General features: G+C 43.3%; 1 long non-coding RNA gene across 1 annotated transcript; it reads right to left on the reverse strand.

Annotated features, from left to right (window-relative positions):
* Positions 1 to 1,407: 1,407 nt before the first annotated feature.
* On the reverse strand, positions 1,408 to 20,443 carry LOC120094636 (uncharacterized). The gene is made up of 4 exons (XR_005489038.2): positions 19,866 to 20,443; positions 7,141 to 7,246; positions 4,215 to 4,320; positions 1,408 to 1,668 (listed from the first exon to the last, which is right to left on the reverse strand). It is a non-coding gene; the product is annotated as an uncharacterized LOC120094636 (long non-coding RNA).
* Between the last annotated feature and the right edge of the window lie 2,605 nt (positions 20,444 to 23,048).

The raw sequence follows: 23,048 nt of genomic DNA on the forward strand, positions 1-23,048 counted from the left end.
AACCAACCAAAGAGCATACACAGGCTGGTCCGTGTCCCCTCTCTCAGAATATGTGTAGCTGACTGCCTCCTCTGGCCACAGAGGGGGCGGGGTGGGGGCGGGGTGGGGGCGGGGCATACTTTCCGAGGCCAAGGGGAAGGGGGATGGGGTGGGAACTGGGAGGAGGGGCAACGTTTGGGGTGTAAATAAATTCATAATTAATTAAAAGAAAAAAGAAAAAGAAATCCTTCTCCAGTAGCCACAGGGACAGGGACACTGCCGCTTTGACGTCTGTCCTGGAGGGAGGCAACAGTTTTCTTAAGGTTTAGAAAGCAGCAGCAGAAACTGTCCCCAGGAAGGCCTCAGAAAATCCTGACGCGAAGGAAATATTTTAATGACTTTTCAAATAAGAAACTAAACAAATCGCTCTCTGAAAGACGGTATTATATAACAGATGAAGCACACATCCACATCGGAACTTTCTGACGGGAGCCACAGCTCTTTGCTAAATGAAGAGGCATTTAGGAATCACACGGTTTTGGGGAGATGCTTCCCTAACCTCTGCCCCCAGCTTCCGGAGAAGCCACCATTTTAGACAAATTGGCTAGAGAAGACTTTGGGTTCTGTGGCTCTTAACAGCCTCCTAAGTGCTACCCAGAGATTTGCTGAATGTTGGCCTCAGGGAAGTAGATTCCTGGCCTGTTGGCAACGTCCCCGCCCTGGCTGTCCCTTCCCTGGCACTTAGAGTGCTGCCAGAGGGGTCATGGCTTGGGCTATGGTAGGAAGACCTGGGCATGGTGGCATGGTTCTCTCTACTCCCCTGTGTGTGTGTGTGTGTGTGTGGGGGGGGTGGTTTGGTACATACGCGCATGCGCATATTTGCAGATGAATGTGCAGTTATAGAGGTCAGAGGACACGCCTTTCTTCAAATTTCTTCTACCTTTTCTGAAACAGGGTCTCGTCTGGGGCCTGGAGTTCCAGAATAGACTTTGGCTGAGTGACCAAAGAATGAACCGCAGAGATCTTCCTGTCTCTGCCTCCCCATAACTGCCTTTTTTAAAACAAAACAAACAAACAAACAAACAAACAAACAAAAACATAGAGGTTGAGAATGAGCTTGGGTCCTCCAGCTTGTAAAGCACTGAGGCATTTCCCCAAGCCTGAGAAAAGAGCAAGCAAAGGATGCAGACCGGAACAATAAAAGGGGAAGTGTTGGACCCAGAGCGAATTGGAGATTTCAGCACTAACCGTTGCCTGTTTGAAAAAAAAAAACCCACAGCACCCACATTCCAAAGGGGCAGCCCAGAGGTCGGGCTGAAGGAGAAAGTCTTCCGGGGCAGTAGCTGGAAACACAGCCACAGACCTCTAGATAGATGTGAGTCAGCCACTTCCCAAAACATGGATTTCAAATAAATATCACATTATGTCTTCCTTGTACTTTTCATTGTATTTTCCTTCCACGGTCATCAGCGTTTTTAATTTAAACCCTACTGTGTTGCACACCCACTGAAGTTTCCACGGATGATGTGCAGGTGGTAAAGGTCCTTTGGGGACATCTGCTCTCTCCTGCTGTCCCCAGGGACCTCTGAGCTCCACAGTCTTAAGAAGCTGAAACATCTGGTGCATGTCAGCAAGTCTTCGCAAATTCAGCCAGTCATCTGGGTGTTTTGTCTATGTGGTGCCAAACATCTGGGTTGACATTAAAAAAAAAAGCCAAAAAAACAGACTTACTAGATGTTTCAGCATCGTGTAGACAGGAATCCAATTTTTAATACTTATTTCTCTACCATCCAAGATTCTCGGTCAGCCTTCAAATTCAGTGGAGGAGAAAGTTGACAAAGGCTGTTGTGTTTTTCCTCCGATGGGCTTTCTAATAAACCTATGTTCATATAATTGTTGCAAACTGGACGATTTTCTTTATTTCCCCTCAGGGTATCTGTGTGACATTAAATTATCAGTTTGATGGCTCTACTGTTCTGGAGACATTCGCTCCATCCTAAATCAGTGGTTTGACTACTTTGCCTTTTCTCCGAGAAATGAAATTGACCAAAATAATATGGTTGTGTTGATCTTAAATGTTCCAAATTCATCTTAAAAGAACTGGAATTTTAATGCTTTTAGCAAGAGTTTATGACATGGCTCTTTTTTTCTTTTTAAATGTGTGTGTGTGTGTGTGTGTGTGTGTGTGTGTGTGTCTGTGTGTGCATGCACGTGTGTGAGCGGGTGAGCATGTGTACCTCCCTCATGTGTTAAGTTCCTGCAGAAACCGGAAGATGGTGTCAGGTACCTCGAAGCTGGAGTTACAGGCAATTGTGAGCGCTCTCCCAAATGGGCTCTCTGGAAGAGCAGTGGGCACTCTTAACTTTGGAATCATCTCTCCAAGCTCCTAGACTCATTCTAGAAAATAATCTAGAAGCACTGGTTCGCTTCTGAGACTTCACGAATCTTTTCAAGGACGAGTGTAGGGTCCTGGATGTTAGATGTACATTTAAAAAACCTTGAATATAAAATTAATATTCCATGGCAATACAGCAGGAGGAATTGTTTTTCGGTTTTTTGTTTTTTCTTTTTGGACCTGGTTGTTTCACACTGTTTATTTCTCTCTAGTTGGTTCTAATCTGAAAGTAAATGAAGATATGCCAGTTGACCCAGCATCTTCAAATAGTAGGAAAAGCTGCTCACTTCTAAATTAGTTTTATGTGTTTATATGTGAAGGGGTATGTTCATGTGAGCACACACACACATGTGTGCAGGTCTGTATGCACCATTGTGCTTGTTCGTGTGGAAGCCCAAGGACACCTTGAAGGCCTTTCTTTGGGAAGACTGTCCACCTAACTTGTGAGGCAGGGTGTGGCATTAGCCTAGAGCTCGCCAGTTAGCATAGGCTTGCTGCCCACCGGTATGATACCCAGGAGGCCCAGCTGTTTCCACATTGTAAGCATTGGGATTATAATTGTGTGCTGACACGCTCAGCCTTTTAATATTTGTTCTAAGGCTTGAACTCAGGCCCTCCCGTTTCTGAGGCTATGAAACATGCTGCTGACTGAGCCATTTAACACCTCCCTGACTCTTTTCTTATTTTTTGAAAGATTATCATGTAGCTCAGGTTGTCCTTGAACTTACCACATTGCTGAGAGTGATCCTAAACCCTGGATCTTTCTGTCTACACTGTCAAGTGCTGGGATTAAAGGTGTGTCACCCTAAGTGTTTTTACTTGGTGGTAGGTATCACATCCAGGGCTAGCACTCTACCAACAAAGTTATGTTCTTACCCTCTGCTTGACCCCTAATTGTGTTATTGTCTCTGTCTCTGTCTCTCTCTGTTTCTGTGTCTCTGTCTGTCTGTCTCTGTCTGTCTGTCTGTCCGTCTCTGTCTCTTTGTTTCTCTCTGTCTCTCTCTGTCTCTTTGTTTCTCTCTGTCTCTGTCTCTGTCTCTGTCTCTCTGTCTCTCTCTCCTCTCCCTCTCTCTCTCTCCCTCTCTCTCTCTCTCTCTCTCTCTCTCTCTCTCTCTCTCTCTCTCTCTCTGTGCTTTCTGAAGCTGTTTCTCTCCTTCCCACGAGTGAATTCTAGGGATGAAACTCGGGTCACCAGACTTAGTGGCAAGTGCTTTAGCCCTCTCCCCTCAACTATCTCTAATTGTTCCCATTTTTTTTTTTTTTGGTTCTTTTTTTTTCGGAGCTGGGGACCGAACCCAGGGCCTTGCGCTTCCTAGGTAAGCGCTCTACCACTGAGCTAAATCCCCAGCCCCTGTTCCCATGTTTTAAAATGACCACTGTCTGACTTAAATGTCTACTGCTGTGAAGAGATACCATGACTGAGGCAATTATGGAAGAGAGCATTCGACTGGGAGCTTGCTTACAGTTTCAGACAGTCCACGACTGTCATGGCTGGAAAACATGGCAGGCAGACAGGCATGGCCCCAGGGCAGTAGCTAAGAGCGTATATCTTATCAAAAAGTCAAGAGAAAGGCAGGAAGAAAAACAGACTGGGTGTGGCATAGATTTTGAAACCTTAAAGCCATTCCTACAATATACGTTCTTGTTGTTTCTTGACAGATTTGAGGTCATAACAAAGAGAAAAGCATTAAACAGTTCCCTAACCACTCTTTGAAGAGTAGTCTTGCAATTGGTAAGTGTTTTACACACACACACACACACACACACACACACACACACACACACACACACCCTGTGACCCCACTGTCCCATTTTTGGGAGGGGCTGAAGGGGTACTCACAGGTTGAAGATCTGAGTTCAGGTCCATTCCCAGTCCCCAAGTCCCACAACCTTCTGTAACTCCAGGTTCAGGGGATCTGATGCCCTCTTTTGGTCTCTGTGGGAACCTAAAGCACAGATGTGTATACACAGACAGATGATTATGATGATAATGATGATGATGATGATGATGATGATGATGATGAAGGTGGTGGTGATGATGATGGTGATGATGATGATGGTGATGATGATGATGATATGGTGGTGGTGGTGGTGGTGGTGGTGGTGGTGGTGGTGGTGGTGGTGGTGGTGAAGATTGTGCTGGTTAGCTCTGTTAGGTCAGCACAAACTGGAGTCACTTGGGAAGAGGAACCCTCAATCAAAGAATTGCTTTCATCATGGCCTGTGGACAGGTCCGTGGGAAATTTCTTGACTAATGATGTATGTGGGAGGACCCAGCCCACTATAGATAGTACTACCTTAGGCAAGTGGCCCTAAGTTGTTATAAAAAAGTAGGTTGAACAAGCTTAAGTAGAAAGCTAACAGGAGGCATTCCTCTATGGTCTCTGCTTCCGTTCCTGCCTTCAGGTTTTGGCCTTGAGCTTCTGTCCTGGCTTCCATTGATGATGGACTATAACCTTAAGACAAACCCCTTTCTCTTCAAGTTGCTTTTGGTCATGGTGTTTATCACAGCAACAAGCAGCAAACCAGAAGACAAATTAACAATAGATTGCATCTTTACAAATAGCTTAACTATGAATGGCAGTGGGAATGGTGTATAGGTAGAGCCGGAGAGATGGCTCAGTGGTTAAGAGGACTTGCTGCCCTTACAGAGGATCCAGGTTCAATTTCCAGCACCCAGCATCTGTCTGTCACTCAGCTGCCAGCCATCCAATGTCTCTCATCCTCACAGGAACATATATACACATGAACACACACACTCACATTCACACGCACACACACACACACACACACACACACACACACACATGATTTAAAAATAAATCTTAAAACAATGAACAACATGAGACTTGTCATAGGCAATACACCAGCTTTGTTCACAAAGTCTGGGTAGGCACTGTCGGTGCTCAGACACATTGTTGTCAATCTGTTGGCTCCTCTTACCCGCCAGGAAGGACTGCCTCCCACTTTGCAGCTCTCCCGATCTGCTAAACACCCCATTCTCTAAAGCCTAGGTCCCTGTGAAGCTAAGATCTTGCTCCTCTTATTAATACACGGACCAGAGGGAGAGAGGTGTACATCCTTCTGCTAGTCTGTGCCCCCTTGTCTTATCCCCTCTCCTCTCCAACTGCTTGCCCCACCTAAGATACCCTAAGATACCTACATGATCTGAGAAGATCTAATTACAAACTGTTGGCCACTCACTGTATCATAGGTAGAGGTCGTGCTTCTCTAATGGAGTCCTGAAAAAGAAATCTGGACGTGGGTATGAGTACCATGCTGAGTGAGATGGATGTGGCACATGCTTAGTGATGTGAACCCGAGCGAGCTCACAGATGGAGGAAATCATTTCCCGTGAACAGGATGAGGACTGTCTACCTTCTAGCCAGCATCGGCTGTATCACCTGCTCCAGGTGACTCCAGGTCACAAAATGTAATTTAAACACCTCTTCTTATTCCCTTCCTGGAATTCTAGAAAATGCCTGTGAATGAGATTGTTTCTCTCCTAGTCTCTGGGAGTGTGGACAGACATAATTGTAGGGGAATAGGAATGGTCCTATAGACGTATGTGTTTGAATGCTTGGCCCTTATGGAGTGTGGTCACTCAATTAGGCGTTGTGGCCTTATTGGAGTAGGTGTGGCCTTGTGGGAGTAGGTGTGGCCTTGTTGGAGTAGGTGTGGCCTTGTTAGAGTAGGTGTGGCCTTGTTGGAGTAGGTGTGGCCTTGTTGGAGTAGGTGTGGCTTTGTTAGGTGTGTCCCTGTGAGGGTGGTCTTTTAGGTGGCCTATGCTCAAGCTAGACCCAGTGAGGAATACAGTCCTCTTCTTCTGCCTGCTTATTAAGATGCAGAACTCCCAGCTCCTCCTGCGCCATGTCTGTTTGCAAGCTGCCATGTTTCCTGGTACTTTCTTCCCACGGTCATGACGATAATGGCAAAAACTCTGAAACTGTAAGCCAGTCCCAGTTAAAGGTTTTCCTTTATAAGAGTTGCCATGATCATGGTGTCTCTTCACAGAGTGGGCGGCTGGGCACTTTCTTGTCTGCTTTTGGATTCTCTGACTACTTTTAAGAAAGAGGATGGGAAGACATTAACATGGAGGGTAAGTGGAAAAATGAAGCTCTCAGGGCATCCAGGAACATGGGGGTGCTGTGGGATTTCGTTTCTCACATGCAAAGCACGGTTTTGTCAATCCATCATTTCTGAAATAAATGATCCACAGTCATTCAAGGCGAATGCATCCCAGACCTGGGTTGGGCCCATTTAATTTGGAATCAGAAATGACTGGCGGGTTGATGGAAGAGTTCTGCCAATAAATTACATACATCCTGTTACTACAATTCCTAAAAATATCTTTGGAGACTACAGAGAAACCGGTAACGACCGTAGATGGACAGAAGGGGGAAAAAAAATCCAGCCGTAAAAACTAAGCAAGATTTTATCCACATTCCCCAAGCTGTCGTTAAAATTAATTTGTTTTCATACCAAAGTCAAATATGCCCATGTAATGTGCAATTCATTGAATCCATTCAGCAAAATGTTAATTTAAACTAGACTTTTGGTGTCGTGCAGACTCAGCACTAGGGAGGATTTTGTGTGTTGTTTTACGGAAACCTTGGGTTTCTTTAAGGGTGGGCTGCAGAGAGCTCTGTGAAGAATTACCTCATAAAGAGGCTGGGGAACAGCAGTAAAGATACCGATTGTGTTTTTGCTTCGGTTTCTCCATCCAGGCGGGACCTACCGTTTCTATCCAACCAGCTGCTTCCTACCTCAAAGTTGGACGTCACGTGCATGCAAGTAACCCAGATACAATTCGCCCACAAGAAGCGATTTGGAGTTTCACGTAGCGCCTGGGATTCCTCTTCTGCCGCCTTCCTGATGGAAGATACACATCTGGTAGCAAAGGATAGTGGGTAGGAAGTGATCAGGTGGGCGGGGTCTGAGCTGAAACTGGGAAAGGCCATTCCTCAGCTCTCATTCTTACGCCGCTGGTTTGGGTCTGGAAAAACTAAATAATTTGTTTAACCCAATCCCCTTTCCCTACCTTGAGGGAAAGTGCCTATAAGCTCACTGTAAACACAAGCATGCCGAGTGGGGCTTTCATCCATCTAGCTCAGACCACGGCCTGACACACACTGGGCAGGATTGGCTCCATTCATTTCTGAGCTCATTTTTCCACATGGGCCTAGCCTCTTACTTTCTATGAAGAGGTGATTATTTGCACAGTGTGAATTTGGGGGGAAGTGAATTTATCAGAGCCAACCTTGGTCATCGCGAAGGCATTTTCTTGGACACAGAGATGGTTTTAGACTCTTAGGATAGGACTTAAGGCGATGCAAAGGAAGCAGTGAGCTCAAGAGGGAACTGACTCTCAGAAGTCATCCAGCATAGGGCTGGCATTCATTAATTTAGCAACTACTTTTTAGATACCTACTTTATGTAAGCTCTGAACTAGATGCACAACTACCAGCATGAGCAAGATTTGCTGTCTATCTTGACCTAGTACTTTTCCTAGTATATAGGCACGACTTTGGACTAAAACAGACAGACAGACAGACAGACAGACAAACAAGCAAACAAACAAACAAACAAAAACTGTGGTTACCCTTTTTTTTCTACCACAGCCCACAATAACAAAGATACTCATATTTCATCTCAGTGCTTAAAGAAAAATCTATGTATATATATATATATATGTATATATATATATATATTCTCCAAACAAAACATTACCACATATCAAAAACTTTCAGAATCCATATTTATGTTTATTAAGCATACGCCCTAGTATTTTTCTGGTTAACAAAAACCTGTTATGACCTTCTGCTTTTGAGGGTTCAGTGATTGTTTTGCAACTGAGCATTCCCTGAAGCTTGAGGGTGTGGCAATGTGAGAGGAATTGTGATTTAATGAAGGTTCTTGGGGATCTGCAGTATTATGGTATAGAGAATGAGGAACCAGCTGTTCTTGTTCGCTTGAGGCACTGGGGATCAAGTTGGAGGAAGTGGGCTTACAGAGTGATGGCTGTGATTTAGAGTAGACAGTGAGATTAGCTGCAAAGGCTGTCAGCAAACATTGACAAACCTCCTTCCCGGGATAGTGCCTGGGACTTGAAGCTGTGTGGGATGAAAGACCCCTCAGAACACCCAGCAGGAGCTCTAGTGGAGAATGATCAAGTTCATTGGAAAGTGGCCATATGACCTTGGCTACCATGGGGACATAGTATACCCACAGAGTAGCATTTTAGGTAAAGAGATGTTCAGGGATTTGTTTCTTTTCCTTTGGAGAATACACCAACGGATGCTTCCTGAAGCCCAGCTTTAGAAGGGCATCAGCAAAGAGGGATGGCATACAACATCACCCACTGCAGCAGGCTGGCTGCAAGGAGCTCTCTATAAAGAAAATGGAGGAGTTTATTTGGAGAAGAAAGGCCAAGAGGGCCTAACTGGTATCACCATATAGTCAGAAAAACAGCCACACCAAGGCACGGGGCATCCATCTTGTGATTTTGGAGGAGAAAGACATTTCAACCAAGGAGTGGTTGGAATAGAAGTTAGCTCAGAGTAAGACAGGATCTTCTGAGGGATAAATACTGCCCAAATCTGTAATGTTGGGATTACTTTTAAGTTCCCCCAAGTGCACTGGGGTGGTTTGCTCTCAAGAATCTTGTCTTTTTGTTTTTGTTTTTGTTTTTTTAATTCTGCTTTGGTTACTAAATCTAGTATCATAAATTCTCAGAGCTCTTCTGATTCAAAGGTCTTGTTCAATGTTCCTGGGTACCCACAATGAAGGAAAAATGTCCAACAAGGGACAAGGAGATGGTTCAGTTGCTATGTGGTTGACGTGTATCCTAGTTTGCTCCCAACATCTTACAATTTACTATCCATTGCTTACAGAAGCCAAGGTAGGAACTCAAGGCAGAAAACTGGAGGCAGAGACTGAAGCAGAGGCCATGGAGAAACTTTCTTTCTTAGACACCTGAGGACCTCCTGCCCAGGGATGGCACTGCTCAGAGTGAGCTGGGACCTCTATATCAATTACCAATTAGGAAATTGGCTTATAGACATAACTACAGTCCATCTAACTGAGAAAACTCTTGAGTGGACTCTTCCCAGATGACTTTAATGTTGTGTCAGGTTGACAGCTAGCACTAACTATGATGTCATGTAAGCACAAAACCTTGGTTTGATTTTTTTCTTTCAGAACCCATGTAACAAGCTGAGTGTGGTAGCACATATGCCCGCCTTAGTGTTGGAGAGGTAGGGACAAGTGGATCCCTGAAGTTTACTGGGCTGCCAACCTAGTTAATCACTGAGGTCAAGAATCAATGAGAGATCTTGCCTCCAAAGATGAGGTAGCCAGTGACTAAAGAGACAGGAGTTGACCTCTGGCATGTGCATGCATACATGTGCACACACATCCCCATGCGTACACATAAACATATCCACATCACAGACACATACATACAGAAGGTCCAGCAAGACTGAATGTAATGCGGACCTTTCTGAGGAGAGTTTTGACAACTACCATGAGCCTTGAAACGCCATAGACATGAATGGACCGTATCTTAGAGAATGGCTCATGACTGGGAGCCTGTCTTTCTGGGTTCCATATCATTCATAGGTTCAAGTTGTTCTCATGGCTGCTTCGCTTGGCCACCACATTTCCCAGTCACTGAAAAATGCATTACTGTTGCCAAAAGGCGATTCTCCATGGTAGCCTCCCGAGCTGCTCTCCTCTCCTGATGTGGGTGTCTACATCCTCTCTTCCAACTGTCTGAGAGTTTGGATTCCCGTCCACTCACCCCTCCTATGTCCAACTCAAAGTCCTTCCCAGTGATGTCTTCTGTGCCTCGTCTAGTGTCAACATTCTGACTTATTGCCTGTGACCCGCCCTGTCTTTTTGTCATTTGGGGATGTCTTGCATGGGCCAACGGCATCTCTTGGTTGCATGCTTAACTTTAGGCACATGCCTGATTCCCATCATTTCTCGAATTATGATCTTTATGTTGGTAGAGACCACACATTCTGGTTGTTGCTTTCTTTTTTCTTTTTTCTTCTTCTTCTTTTTCCTTTTTTTTCATTTTTTTCTTTTCTTTTTTTTTTTTTTTTTTGTAATGACCTCCTTAGCCAAATGGCAAAGTGTGCCTTCAATTCATCTGACTTTGGTTGTTTTGCCAAAGCCCATTATTTCCATGAATGAAGAAAGCCCTGTTGATAAGATGGCTCAAAGTGCTCTTGGTGAGCTCATATTTCATATGGGTGTTGAGCCACAAAGTTTATTTATTACCAAACATTCAGATAGCTTTTGCAACATGTCAAGAGTTGGCTATTTGGGTCCATTGGTCTTCTAATTAAGGCACATGCCCTTCTTTGTTTTTTTTTTTCAATTTTTTAAAAAATTTTATTTGTATTTTTTTTATCACAGCCCATTGTAAGGTCACTCCGTTTCTTGTTATCCACTTATACCAGCTCAGTGACTGGCAAAGCTCTCGAACTCTGGAAGGACGTAGAGAAACATCTTTTTTTCTTTTGGTTTTGGAGTTTTCAGGCATGAGCCACATCTCCTTGGCTTCTCTAGCAAGACTTCTAGATTTTTTCCCACAGTCTGCTTCCACTAGCAGCTCTCTTAGCTCATTGTTCTGCACCAAACTCTTGCTTTCCTTATCCACGAGCCATTTTTAAGGAGTTGAAGTTTCCTCTTTGGAGTTCTTCTAGAGGGAGCATGGAGAACAGACATTCAGAATATTCTCAGAGTAGTTCTTCTTGGAGTGCAGTTTAACACCTGGCCATGTGGTTTGATAGTCCAAACACCACAAAAATAAGACGAGTTTAAATGAAACTTTTTTTTAAAAAAGTCAACATTTTTTAAAATATGTTTTATTAGTCTATAGGATTTTCAGTTTTACTAGGCATTTTCGTGCTCCAATGTCTCCGATGTTGTTGGTTACCTGATGATTCATGTAAGACACTCAAACTCTGGGATTTGTTTTGAAGCCATTAGCCCCGACTCTTCTCTGGGATCATAAATGTACTGACATTATCCTATTGGTAGTCAAATTGCATGCCTTTTCTAAAAGGTTTATTAAGTGCAAAGCTCAGGAAACCAAACAGGTAAAATCTTTCAAGGTTTTTTATGCTATGTTTTATAAAAAGAACATTTTTCAGGTGACAAGAAATGGAATGAGTCTTAGGGACAGATCTAAGGTCAAGTGCCAAGTAGGCTTAGAGGGAGAACATACTTACTAACCCTTCCAGAGAGTCAACACAATGAGATTTGACTAAGCAAATATTAATAACTACAGAATACATATAAGATAGCATGCAGTATGACCATCAATGGCGGTGAGCCCAGTGCAAGATGTGGTCCTGGACTCCAGGCAACAGCATAGTAATGGGGAAATACCACTTGAACTGTGTTCTTTAGAATGCATCTCTGGTCTAAGAACATGGATTTCCTCCATAAGAAATTGATGGTCGTTTGGTCAAAGGTATGTGAAGAGCTATGTTTTCCTTAAACCAAGTCTAATCGTTCTTTACTATGTGATTTTTTTTATGTGTGTGGGTGTTTTGCCTGCTTGTACATCCGAATACCACATGTGTACCTGATGCCTAAGGAGGTCAGAAGAGGGCATTGGATTTCCTGTATTTTCATGAGCTACCACATGGGTGCTGAGAATCAAACCCTGGTCCTCTCTAAGAGCAACCAATGCTTTTAATTGCCGAGCCATCTCTCCAACAGAAGTGTCCAAATTTTTTTGATCAAATACATTCCCTGTAGTTAATCATGCCCATGCCATACCATTTAAATCTATATGACTTCGTTCATAGAATATGATTGTTATTGTTAGTTCCTAAATGATTTCCTTTAAGCTCCCATGAGTTGGGAAGAAAGTAAAAACGAACCACAGAGAGACCTTAGGTACCTTACTTTATCCTTTGTAACTTTATGGCCGATGTTGACAATGCCCTTTCTACAGATTCCTAATTTAAAAATCTTTTATCACCTTAGTTATCTCTATCCCTCCATGGGATGGTCAGTGTTGGCCCTCATATTTCTGTGTTTTTCTCTTTCACTATTCCCCCTTGTTTCTCCTCTTTATTTTCTGGGTTGCCCTGCATAGCTCATTATGTCTCAGGGGGATGGAGTATGAGAACAATGCAAATTAACCCAGCTGGATTGTACCATGGCTTCATGGAGGTGATGGATAAAGTGTCTGGAATTTCAGAAACAAAGGCAGTCACGCTGATGATGTGCCTGGAACTTTATTGGCCTTTCTGGACCTGGTTACACTTTGGGATTCTGTCTTCTGGGACTAGCCCTCAGGGTATATGCCACATTCCTCCTCTGTAGCTGTTGGTTGTAGGATGTCGGTTGATTATGAATCTTCTGGACGCCAAGAGTTTTCTTTCTGTGGTTGTTGTTAGGCTTCCAGCATCCAGGAAGAAATGCTTACATCCATTCAGCCTAATTGCCTCCATTGTTCATACCTGTTGGCTGTCTGATGAGGTGCATAAATCCGTGGTACCAATTTCCTCTTATCCAAATGGAGTCCTTCCAAATCCATCTAACAGGACTCTGATGTTGAAGCTTGTGTTTTTCTGCTTGGAATCTAAGTTTGTTAGGAGGGAAGGCAGCCCACCCTCTGCTTTATGCAGACCCATTACTTTGCTTTATGGCCAGGGAGGTTATTTTACAAACCAAATTTAAAATCTTATGTGGAAGCTTAATGCAATGACATTGGCTTGTGCATCTGAATGGATTTAAGCAAATGTGTGTGTGTGTGTGTGTGTGTGTGTGTGTGTGTGTGTGTGTGTGTATGTGTGTGTGTGTGAGAGAGAGAGAGAGAGAGAGAAAGAGAGAGAGAGAGAGAGAGAGAGAGAGAGAGAGAGAGAGAAAGAGAGAGAGAGAGAGAGCATCTACTCCAGGCTGCTACTTATCTCTCTGATAATATACCCAGAATGAGTCCAACATGGGAAAGGTGGCCATTTGTTCTCATTCAGTTCACATGGCTTTCACGTCTCACGCTCTACACCAGGTGACTAAGGTTTCTTAAAAATGATCTGAAGGGACACGGCTCAGTGGTTTACTGAGCACTGCCTGAGTTTAATTCCCAGCAACCACATGGTGGCTCATAACCCTCTGTATGCACTCTTCTGGTGTGTCTGAAGACAGCTACAGTGTACTCATAATCATAGAATAAATAAACAGACAGACAAATCTTTAACAAAAAGATCGATCTAGACTCTATTTTCTGATCCAATTCTAGGACCTTACAAAGATAACTATTTAAGTTGGGTTAGGGACAAAGGCAATTCAATCCTTGTCTCTTACACCTTTTTCTACCTCCATAGTACAGGTTCCAAAAATCAAGGCTTTTAAACACTGAATGAGGCTGATTCCATGCCATTTGCAAAGGAAATCCAGGTAGGCATTAGGCAATGCTTAAGGTTACCCAGTTGGTTAGGAAGAACTTCAAGCTGAGTGTCTGTTCCCTAGGATCCATAGGCCATTGCTCTGGAAAGAACGTATTGGCTTCCCTTCTTTCTTTTGCTTCCAGATCTCCTCTAGCACTTAGTAAATATTTATTGTCCATGCCTGGTGCCATTTAGTACAAGCTGAGAGCAGATTTCATGTGGCTAGGCTGCCAACCATCTCTTAAGCTTGAACCATCTTTGCTAGAGTTTAACACCTCTCTCTCTCTCTCTCTCTCTCTCTCTCTCTCTCTCTCTCTCTCACACACACACACACACACACACACACACACACACACACACACCTATCTCTTCATCCTTTTAAGTAGATCCTATCTACATTAAGAGCTTCAATCCGAGAAGAGCTTGAGCATTAGAACTATTCTTGTGCCCTGGAGATCATTGAATATCACCCACTGCGGATAGACATATTTTACAGTGGACCTGTGTTAGGCATGTTATAAAATCTGCACGAAACTGCAGCCTCTGAGGTGGCTGCTACTGATTTCCAGTTTCCAGATGACGAATGAGGCTCAGAGGGACCTCGCAGCAAGCGGCAGAGCTGGAGTTAGAGCCTGAGCTTGTCCCTCCACAACCTTCAACTGAAGACGTTTACACTCTTCTGATGCACAGAAACTTGGAGCCAAGACATCCCTAAGCTACCAGCACCCCTATTTACTTTATAAAGTCCTCGCTGGAGAACTAGAGTGGGGGAAGGTGTTGGGTGTTTCTGCCTTATGAAGTATCTTCTGAGAATTACGTTAATTCCAGTTTGTAAAACAAAGACTATGTGGATTTGTTCATGAAATTCTCTAATACTAGGGCAGACAGGCAGGTTGTGAGCTTGAGGCCAAACTGAGGAAAAGAAGAAAGTAAAGAATACTTCCTCTAGCACGTAGTAAAGCCATGGAGCTCACTACCCCGAGAGGCTGTACAGACAGGAAACGTAAACGGATTGAAAAAGAGTTTGGGCAAATTTATGAATGACAGAGCCGTAAAAGGCTCCTAACAGAAGCAAGGCAGTACGAGGTGTGATGGTAAAGCAATGAACAAACATTTTCTAACAAATGCCAGAGCTTGTATATTCAAATAAATGCATATATTTTTCCCTTCAAAGTTACTTGCCTCAGGAGAACACTAATATTTGCTTATTTTAATATAAATTATTTGTTGAAAAAATGTCTGGTGCCCAGAGTTGATAGAAGATGAAACGGAAGCCTCTCGGAGCTCAGATGCTGAAGCCTATGGTGTGGTTTGAATCCCAGTGTCCCCCACAGGCTCGGGTAATGTGGACACTGAGTCCCCACTTGGTGGCACTGCATGGTGGGTTAGGACACCGGAGGTCTAGCTCCTGCTGCAGATTCCCACACTGTGCCTGTGCTTTGCTTCCACTGTGACAGGACCAGCTGTCACATAGTCACTCCCACTGCTGTGTCCTCACACGACAGGGGACTGACATTCCCTGAAACTGTGGGGCGAAATAAATTCTCCTTCCCTTGAGTTGCTTCGTTGGGCATTTGGTCACATTATAAGAGGAGTGTCATCCACTGCTATTCTGGGTAAAAACCCCTTGCCTCCTGCTTACTAGTTAGTGCTCTCTTGTCTGCCCTGGGAGGTTTCCTCCTACAGACTTCTTCAGTCCATGACCGGTTCTTTTGCCCTATCCTAGACTTTGTGGAAAATCTTCATCTTTTGGGAGTAAGTTTCTGAAGCCATCTAAAATAATCTAGGTTCTAGAGTGATGGCTGAAATGTGTCTGCAGGCTGCTTGTTAATGTTCTCTAAGAAGCTGGAAAATGGCTCAGTAAGTAAAATGCTCAATAAGTTGCTGCTTCACAAGCAAGAGAATCTGTTGCTCCCAAGACCTCACCTAAAACAATTCTGGATCTGATGGTACATTCTTGTAATCTTGATGCAGGGAAACAGAAACATATAGAACCCTGGTGATCCCTGGCTAGCCAGCCTACCCTCCTTGGTGAGTTCTAGACCAATGACAGACCCTGTCTAAAAAAAACAAAACAATCCCAACAACATAAAATCATGAATAGCATCTGAGGAATGATATCTAAGCTTGTTCTCACAACTACACATACACAGACACCTGTACATACAATGAGAAGATACATACATGCATGAAGCATGCTGTGAAAATCCAAATATCTTTTCCTTAAGAAAGAGCTAGTCAAGACACATTTGTTTTGCTACCTGTAAACTGCCTGTCTGTTGGCCACCTTCAGCTGTTTTGGGGGGATGATGTGTAAGTCCTCTGGACTTTTAAAAAATTCTGTACAAGCTCTGTTGAGTTGTGTTACTGAGTGTTCTCATTTCAGCTAGTTGAGATGATTAAGAACACCTTTGACCAAACCAAGTTTATACTTCTAGGTCATTATCTTCCTGGAGCGTATACTTCCAAGTCAACTGAGGGAAGTCAGGGCTGGACCTGAAGCAGGAGCCATAGAAGAGTGATGCTTATTGATTCACATTTTGGTTTGATCCCAGACTCTTGCTCTGCCAGCTTTCTTACATAGCCTAGGCCTGCTGGCCATGCACAATTGGTCTCCTACATCCATTGTCAATCAAAGATAGCCTCTCATAGGCACAAGCATAGGCACAGGCATAGACATAGGTAAGTCTGGTTGAGGAAGCTTTTCTGTTGAGGTTCTCTTCTCGGGTGACTCTCGGTTACGCCAAATTGGCAGTAAGAACTAACCAGGACTCCATGGTATCTCTTTTTTCCCCACCACAGACATCGAAAGCACAGCAGGAGGAAGTCACTTAAAGTCAGAGGGTAGCTGAGTAGGGAAGGAGTTCTTTTAGGGAAAGAAGAATGACCCTGGAGCTCAGAGATCTGGCAGGACTGTTTGCAAGTGCCTCAAAGGCCTACAGCAGAGACCAATGATATTTTCCATAATAAAAAGGGGAGACTAGAGATTTGACAACAGAGCCTTAAAATATGTGCACGGAGAATAAACTCCACTTCGACATCATTGCCCTCCCCTTTGCCCCCCAACACTGAGGCACACTCTTTGTTGCCAGGGGGAAAATGACAAGAGATTTCTAGAGCTCCAATACAAAGCAGATTCAGTGGTTGTGATTTCCTCAGAGGCAACAGACTCAGGCTTTGGTGTTGGATCGCATCAAGTTCTCACCATAGAAAGCAACTAGCCAGGAGCGTGTTCATTTCTGTTCATTCATGCCCTGCCAGTTGGATTCTCTTTGATCACCAGACATTCTTTTTACTTTGACTTCTAAGAAGAATGGGGTGGGGCGTGAGTGAGGATGGAGATGATAGAAGGAGGGGTCAGCCCAAACGAAGTCTCAAAGTCTTCGAGGCATGCTGGGTACTTTTGCTTAAGCTAGGGACTTTGTTTTCACAAATGGATTTATAGCCTTGAACCAAAGCTAACAAAGAAAAGACAAACATGTCACTGAAAGTAACATGCTGACATGTGTTGATGTCTCAGCCAAAATTCATAACATAACCCAGAAGGAACACTTGAGATGCCTGGCTGTGGATCCAGGATGATGGTGTATTTCTGGGGAATTCTGGTAGGAAACATCCAAGAAATGTCAAAGCAAGGAAAATGGGAAACAGTAGCTTTAGGTTCCTATGAATGAAAGTTGTTTTTAAAAATTAATCTTTATTCTGGGACTCTGAAGGAAATCTGGATGGTAGGGAAGTGGAACAGAAGGTTTCTTGGATTTGGTGAAAGACTTGAATAGAATCAATAAGAAGGAGACACACCTATGTATTTTTACATACACCGCTTTCTGAAGACACACAGGTACTCTACTATACCTTTTCTTTAGAGGTATGGTCTCTGTGTCTCTATCTCTCTCTCTGTCTATGTCTCTGTGTGTCTGTGTCTTTGTCTCTCTCTCTCTCCCCCCCCCACACACATACACACATACACACACATCTTTATCTCTCTCTCTATATATATGTATATACATATATATGTATATATTTCTCCCTTTCCAAAGCCACTTTATCATTGGCTCTAACCCAAGCCCATGAGCTGTGTGTATTTTGCAGACACAATTAAAGGGGATCCCTGAATGCTCCTCATGTGTGTGCTTGTGTATATGTGCTTGTGTGCAGATATGTGCACTTGTATGCAGGTACACTTGCTTGCTTGTATGCATGTATGTGTGCAAGCATTTGTGTGTGTGTGTGTGTGTGTGTGCATGCGCGTGTGCATTTAGGTAAGGAAAAAAACCAAAGTGTTATTTCTTTTTTTTTTCTTTTTTTCGGAGCTGGGGACTGAACCCAGGGCCTTGCGCTTGCTAGGCAAGCGCTCTACCACTGAGCTAAATCCCCAACCCTCAAAGTGTTATTTCTAAAGACAATTCCCCTTTTTTGAGACAAAAATCTTTCTCTTGCCTGGAAGTCACCAAGTAGGGTAGACCAGTTGGCTAGTGAATTCTCTTGTCTCTGTCTCTCCAAGGCTAAGATCATAAGCATAAACCACTAAGACCATGTGTTTTAAAAGATATGGCTTCTAGAGCTCAAACTCATGTCATTGTGCTTGTAAGGCAGGAAATTTTCCGATAGATAACCCACAACTCTGTGAAAATGGTCCTTACTTCTTGGAGTCTCTATTAAGTTCCTGAAATCAGAGAATGGCAGTTTCTCTCTAAAGGCATTGTGTATACACACACACACACACACACACACACACACACACACACACACACTTAAAAAATAAAATCTCCTTTTAGAAAGAGTTACAGTCAATTCTGATCTATTGTGATATTTTTGAGTTTAGGAAGGAGAATCACTCATTTTGAATGTTCAGGTTTCAGGTGAAAATTTCATCAATAAGAAAAAAAAAAAACAAGCAACATGCACAAAACAAAACCAACCAAACAAACAAACAAAAAAACACCCAAAAAAACAAAAAACCAAAACCAACCAACCCCAAACCAAAACTATGCTAGGATTTTGTTAGGAATCAGAGCGCATTAGAATCCAAAGAGAAGAGTTTCTGGGTGGAAGATGCCCTCTAAAGCTATGTCCGTCACTCTAGTGGACTTGCCACAGACCTCACCGCCAAGTCTCTAGAGCCTCTGCCACTTCCTGGCTGTGTTCCCATCATTTAAGTTATGTTAAAGGAAATTGAAAAATGGAGCTTGTTCTATGGATCCATTTATGTGACCTTTCCGTAGTGCGAAAATGGCAACATCTGGCCCCTTTTAAGTCCCTGTGGCTTTGAGGGAAAGGGGCATTTGCCAGCTAGAAGGCTTGTTTCTCAAACGTCTGTTCTGATTTCGTCTTTTCAGTTTACAGAGACCATTTTCAGTTATTTTCCAGACCAACCCCGTAGAAAGTGACTTGGGCGTTAGGAGGGGGAGGAAGGTTTGAGGTGTGAGGGGCTTGTCTGGGCTGTTTCACAACGCTGGTTCCTTGAAGACGATGGAATGGTTCTGGAGTGAAGTAGAAGGTGGGAAGCTGATGTCCTTCCAGATGTGTAGCCTGACCCTCCAAATCCTGTAGCAAATGTGAAACCATTCAGCCCAGCACTGAGGTATTTGAGTACTTCATGCATATATCCAACGTCTTTTCCTCACATCTGCCCCACCATTCCTCCCAACTCCTCCCCAGCACCCCTCATGTCTACCTCTAAACCTTATGTGTACTCTTTTAGCCCACTGAGTCCAACGAGTGATTCCTGCATGTGGATGGCTGTATGGCCACCCAACAGAGCATAGGCCTTTAGTAGAGACCACATTCCTAAAGAAAGCTGACTGTTCCTCTCCCAGTAGCTGTCAACTCTTAAAAAGCTAGACAGAACTAACATATGACCCAGCTCTACGTTCCTGGGCATAGACCCAAAGAACTTAATATTCTACTCCAGAGATGCTTGCCTCTCCGCGTGCTCCTATTCACAATAGCCAAGAAGTGAAATCAACCTAGGTGTCCGTCAACTGACGGCCGGATAATGAAAATGTGGTGTATATACACAATGGAATTTTATTCAGCTGTAAAGAAAAATGAAATTCAAAGGGAAATGGACAGACCTGGAAATGATCGTACTGTAGGCTCCAGGCTGATGAGGCAGCCTCTCCGGTAAAGTGCTCCCTGTGAGTCTCAGGGGTTGAGTTCCATCCACAGAGTTCACAATGGAAGTGAAAGAACCAACTGCAGATCTCCACAAAGATAAACACCACCCCCAATGCACAAAAATATTTTAAAAAATTCAAGTAGGTCTCAATGCTGGAGAGGGTCCTGTAACTGGACTTCCAAAAAAAAAAAAGTCACCAGGGTAGAAAGGTTCTAAACACGCAGTGACTGAAAATGAATTCAAAATCAAATGTATGATGAATCCAAGGTCTTTCTGTCAGTGTTCGCTCACATTGCATATTGTGATGTCACTGTGGTCTTGGTTCTCAATGCACAGCATACTGACTTTGTACTGCATGTGCCCTGACAGCAAACATCTCCACAAACATTGCTTGAAACGCCTACACTCTAACTCAAGGCTGCTGTGTGTCATGTGTGGGAATATTTCTATGGCACCTACAAGTTTTTACTCTTATAGAGACTTAACAGTATAATTCATGAAACAAAGACAACGTTTTCTTGTTACCATTCGTCATCATGTAAATATTATGTTATTATATCTTTGTATTATACTGTGCTAAACAAATGAGCATATCATTCCTATTAATATTAAAATATGCTAGACTTATCAATAAATGGTGAAATAATGCTCATACAAAGAATCGTTTTAAAATAAATTCCCTTATGAAATATTAGCAATATATGAAGACATATATGTCATTTAAGTGTACTGGTCCAGCCAAGTCCCATGCATTAGCTGGTCCTTCTCTTGTCCCCAGAGAGTGAGAAGAGAATATGAGACCCTCACTAGGACTCCATAGAGACAAGATGTGCTCATTAGAAAAACTGATGAATAGTTAAGAGTTTAAGGGCTGGCTGGAGTGTATGTGAAGGACCCCTACAGGGAAAGGGGGAAACAGGGCTGGTTGAAACAATATGTTGGTGTTGCCCATGCGGAGGAAGTTCCCTTTCTTTCAAAGAGACCACACAGTCTCGATTTGTCAGAACTCCTAGGACTAGACTATGTGGAAAATTCTCATCTTATGATTATTTCAACTTTTCAATTAACCTAGTATAGCAGGAACTTCACTCTCCATTTTGTTCTTTGAAGCCTGTGTCCTTATCCAGAAGAGACCTTTGGGAATGATAAAAACCAGGCTTAATTTTTATTACAGGTATATTGTGTGGCTCAAATGTGCCAGGGCATACATGTGGAGGTCAGAGGACACCTTAGGTGGTCGGTGCCTTTTGTTCACTGTTATATGGATTCTGGGCGATAAACTCAGGTTGTCAAGATTGTATGGTGTTCTCTCCTAGCCCAGAGTCCCATTACACAAAACTCCCAGAACCCCAAAGCCTCCTCATTGATAATGTATTCTGAGGTCTTCCCTCTGGGTGATGAGGCAGGTATGAATCGTGCATTGCAGAAAGAGAAGGACCCCCCAAATACTGACATAATATACTTATCTTAACAAAGTTAATTAATGTGTCATTCACTTTTTCAACTACTGATCACACCTACTGAGGAAAGGAAAGAGTTACTGGCTCCCAGCTCAGAGGATACAGTCCCCCATGGTAAAAAAAAAAACCATGGTGGCTGAAGTGAGTACAGTCAGTGGCAACTGACCTTGTCGTGAGACTTATAGGGTGCTAGCCTGGTTGTAGAGGCCAGAACTGTAATTGGAACTAGCCTATACCTATGAGAAATCCACTACCTATGACATACCTTTGCCAGTCATGACTCATGACACTTGATTCATGAGAGTTAGAAAGGTTCTACAGCTTACTCAAATAGAGCCTTTGAGTGAGTGTGTGTGTGTGTGTGTGTGTGTGTGTGTGTGTGTGTGTGTGTGTGTGTGTTGGGGACATTCCGTATTCAAATCAGAGCAGTCATCTTTCTACAGGAAAACATCTACTTCCTAAGACTTGCAAAGAGTTTTTGTTAAAGTTTATTACCTGTCTTTCCAGGCCTTATTGGAGTCCTCATGGCTGGTGAAATAGCTCTCGGGAAAGAAACACAAGTTGTGACCTTTTGAAACTGATATATGGAGGAGGGTGTGGCTCCTGGAGGCTCACATTAGCCTTAGGGTGGATTGGGGTCCCAGTCCCTCATGCTTGCAGCCATGCTACACTTGTGACACATTTGCCAACACACACAGTTATTCTGTCCTTTAATTAGAAATGCCACAGAAAGCCTTTGCTGCTTGTCAACAAAAACACATTTGTACCAAGACCTTAAAACACACACATACATAAATTGCCAATTATTCCCCGTTCATAGACTCTGGCAAGAGGAGAAGAGTTGCTGTTTACTTCCCCTTAGGCCAAATTAAGCCTCTCCTTTCATGGCAACTTATTTGTGGGAGTAATTTTCCACCTCATTTAATTGGGCTAATTGATTCGGCAGCCTTGTCAAGGGACAACACAGTGTTGGATGCTTGGGAGCAAACTACTCCTGCTCTCTTTGGACTAGCTTTGAGCAATGGCCAGATGAATTTTCCTGTTTTCAAACTGGAATCGGCCTGTTTTAACCTTGTGTGTCCGGCTCTGGAGCACATGAGTAAGTATATACAGAAAGTCACTCATTTATTAAGTCCTTTGAAAACAACCGGGTGTTGAGCCTAGCGGGTGACTCTATTTCAGGGACAAGAAACAGAACGGTGAGAGAGAGCCGAAATACTCAAGACAGAAGAAAGCAGGTCCAGAAAATTCCAGCAAGGCAAGCATTATTAGTCTCTAAGCCATCAGTTCTCAACCTGGGGGTCTAGACCCCTTCGAGAGCTGAATATCAGATGCCCTTCATATCAGATATTCACACTGCAATTTATAACAGTAGCAGACTCACCATTATGAAGTAGCAATGAAATAATTTTATGGCTGGGAGTCACCGTGACGTGGTGAATTGTATTAATTAATTGCATTAGGGAGGTTGAGAACCACTGCAGTGGTTTAGACTTTCCAGATGTGCAGAGGTTGTGCTCCAATATACCCTGTCATGTACCCTCCAATGTAGACTGTTATGGCTTATAGGAAAACTAAGGAGTGGGTAGAAGTTGAATATGTATAATCTAAAAAATGTGAAACCCCAAATAATCCAATATCTGAAATTTCTTTTGTGTGTTGGCATGGCATCAGGAGGA

Source organism: Rattus norvegicus, chromosome 9 (assembly GCF_036323735.1).
Source record: "Rattus norvegicus strain BN/NHsdMcwi chromosome 9, GRCr8, whole genome shotgun sequence".
Taxonomy (NCBI): Eukaryota; Metazoa; Chordata; class Mammalia; order Rodentia; family Muridae; genus Rattus; species Rattus norvegicus.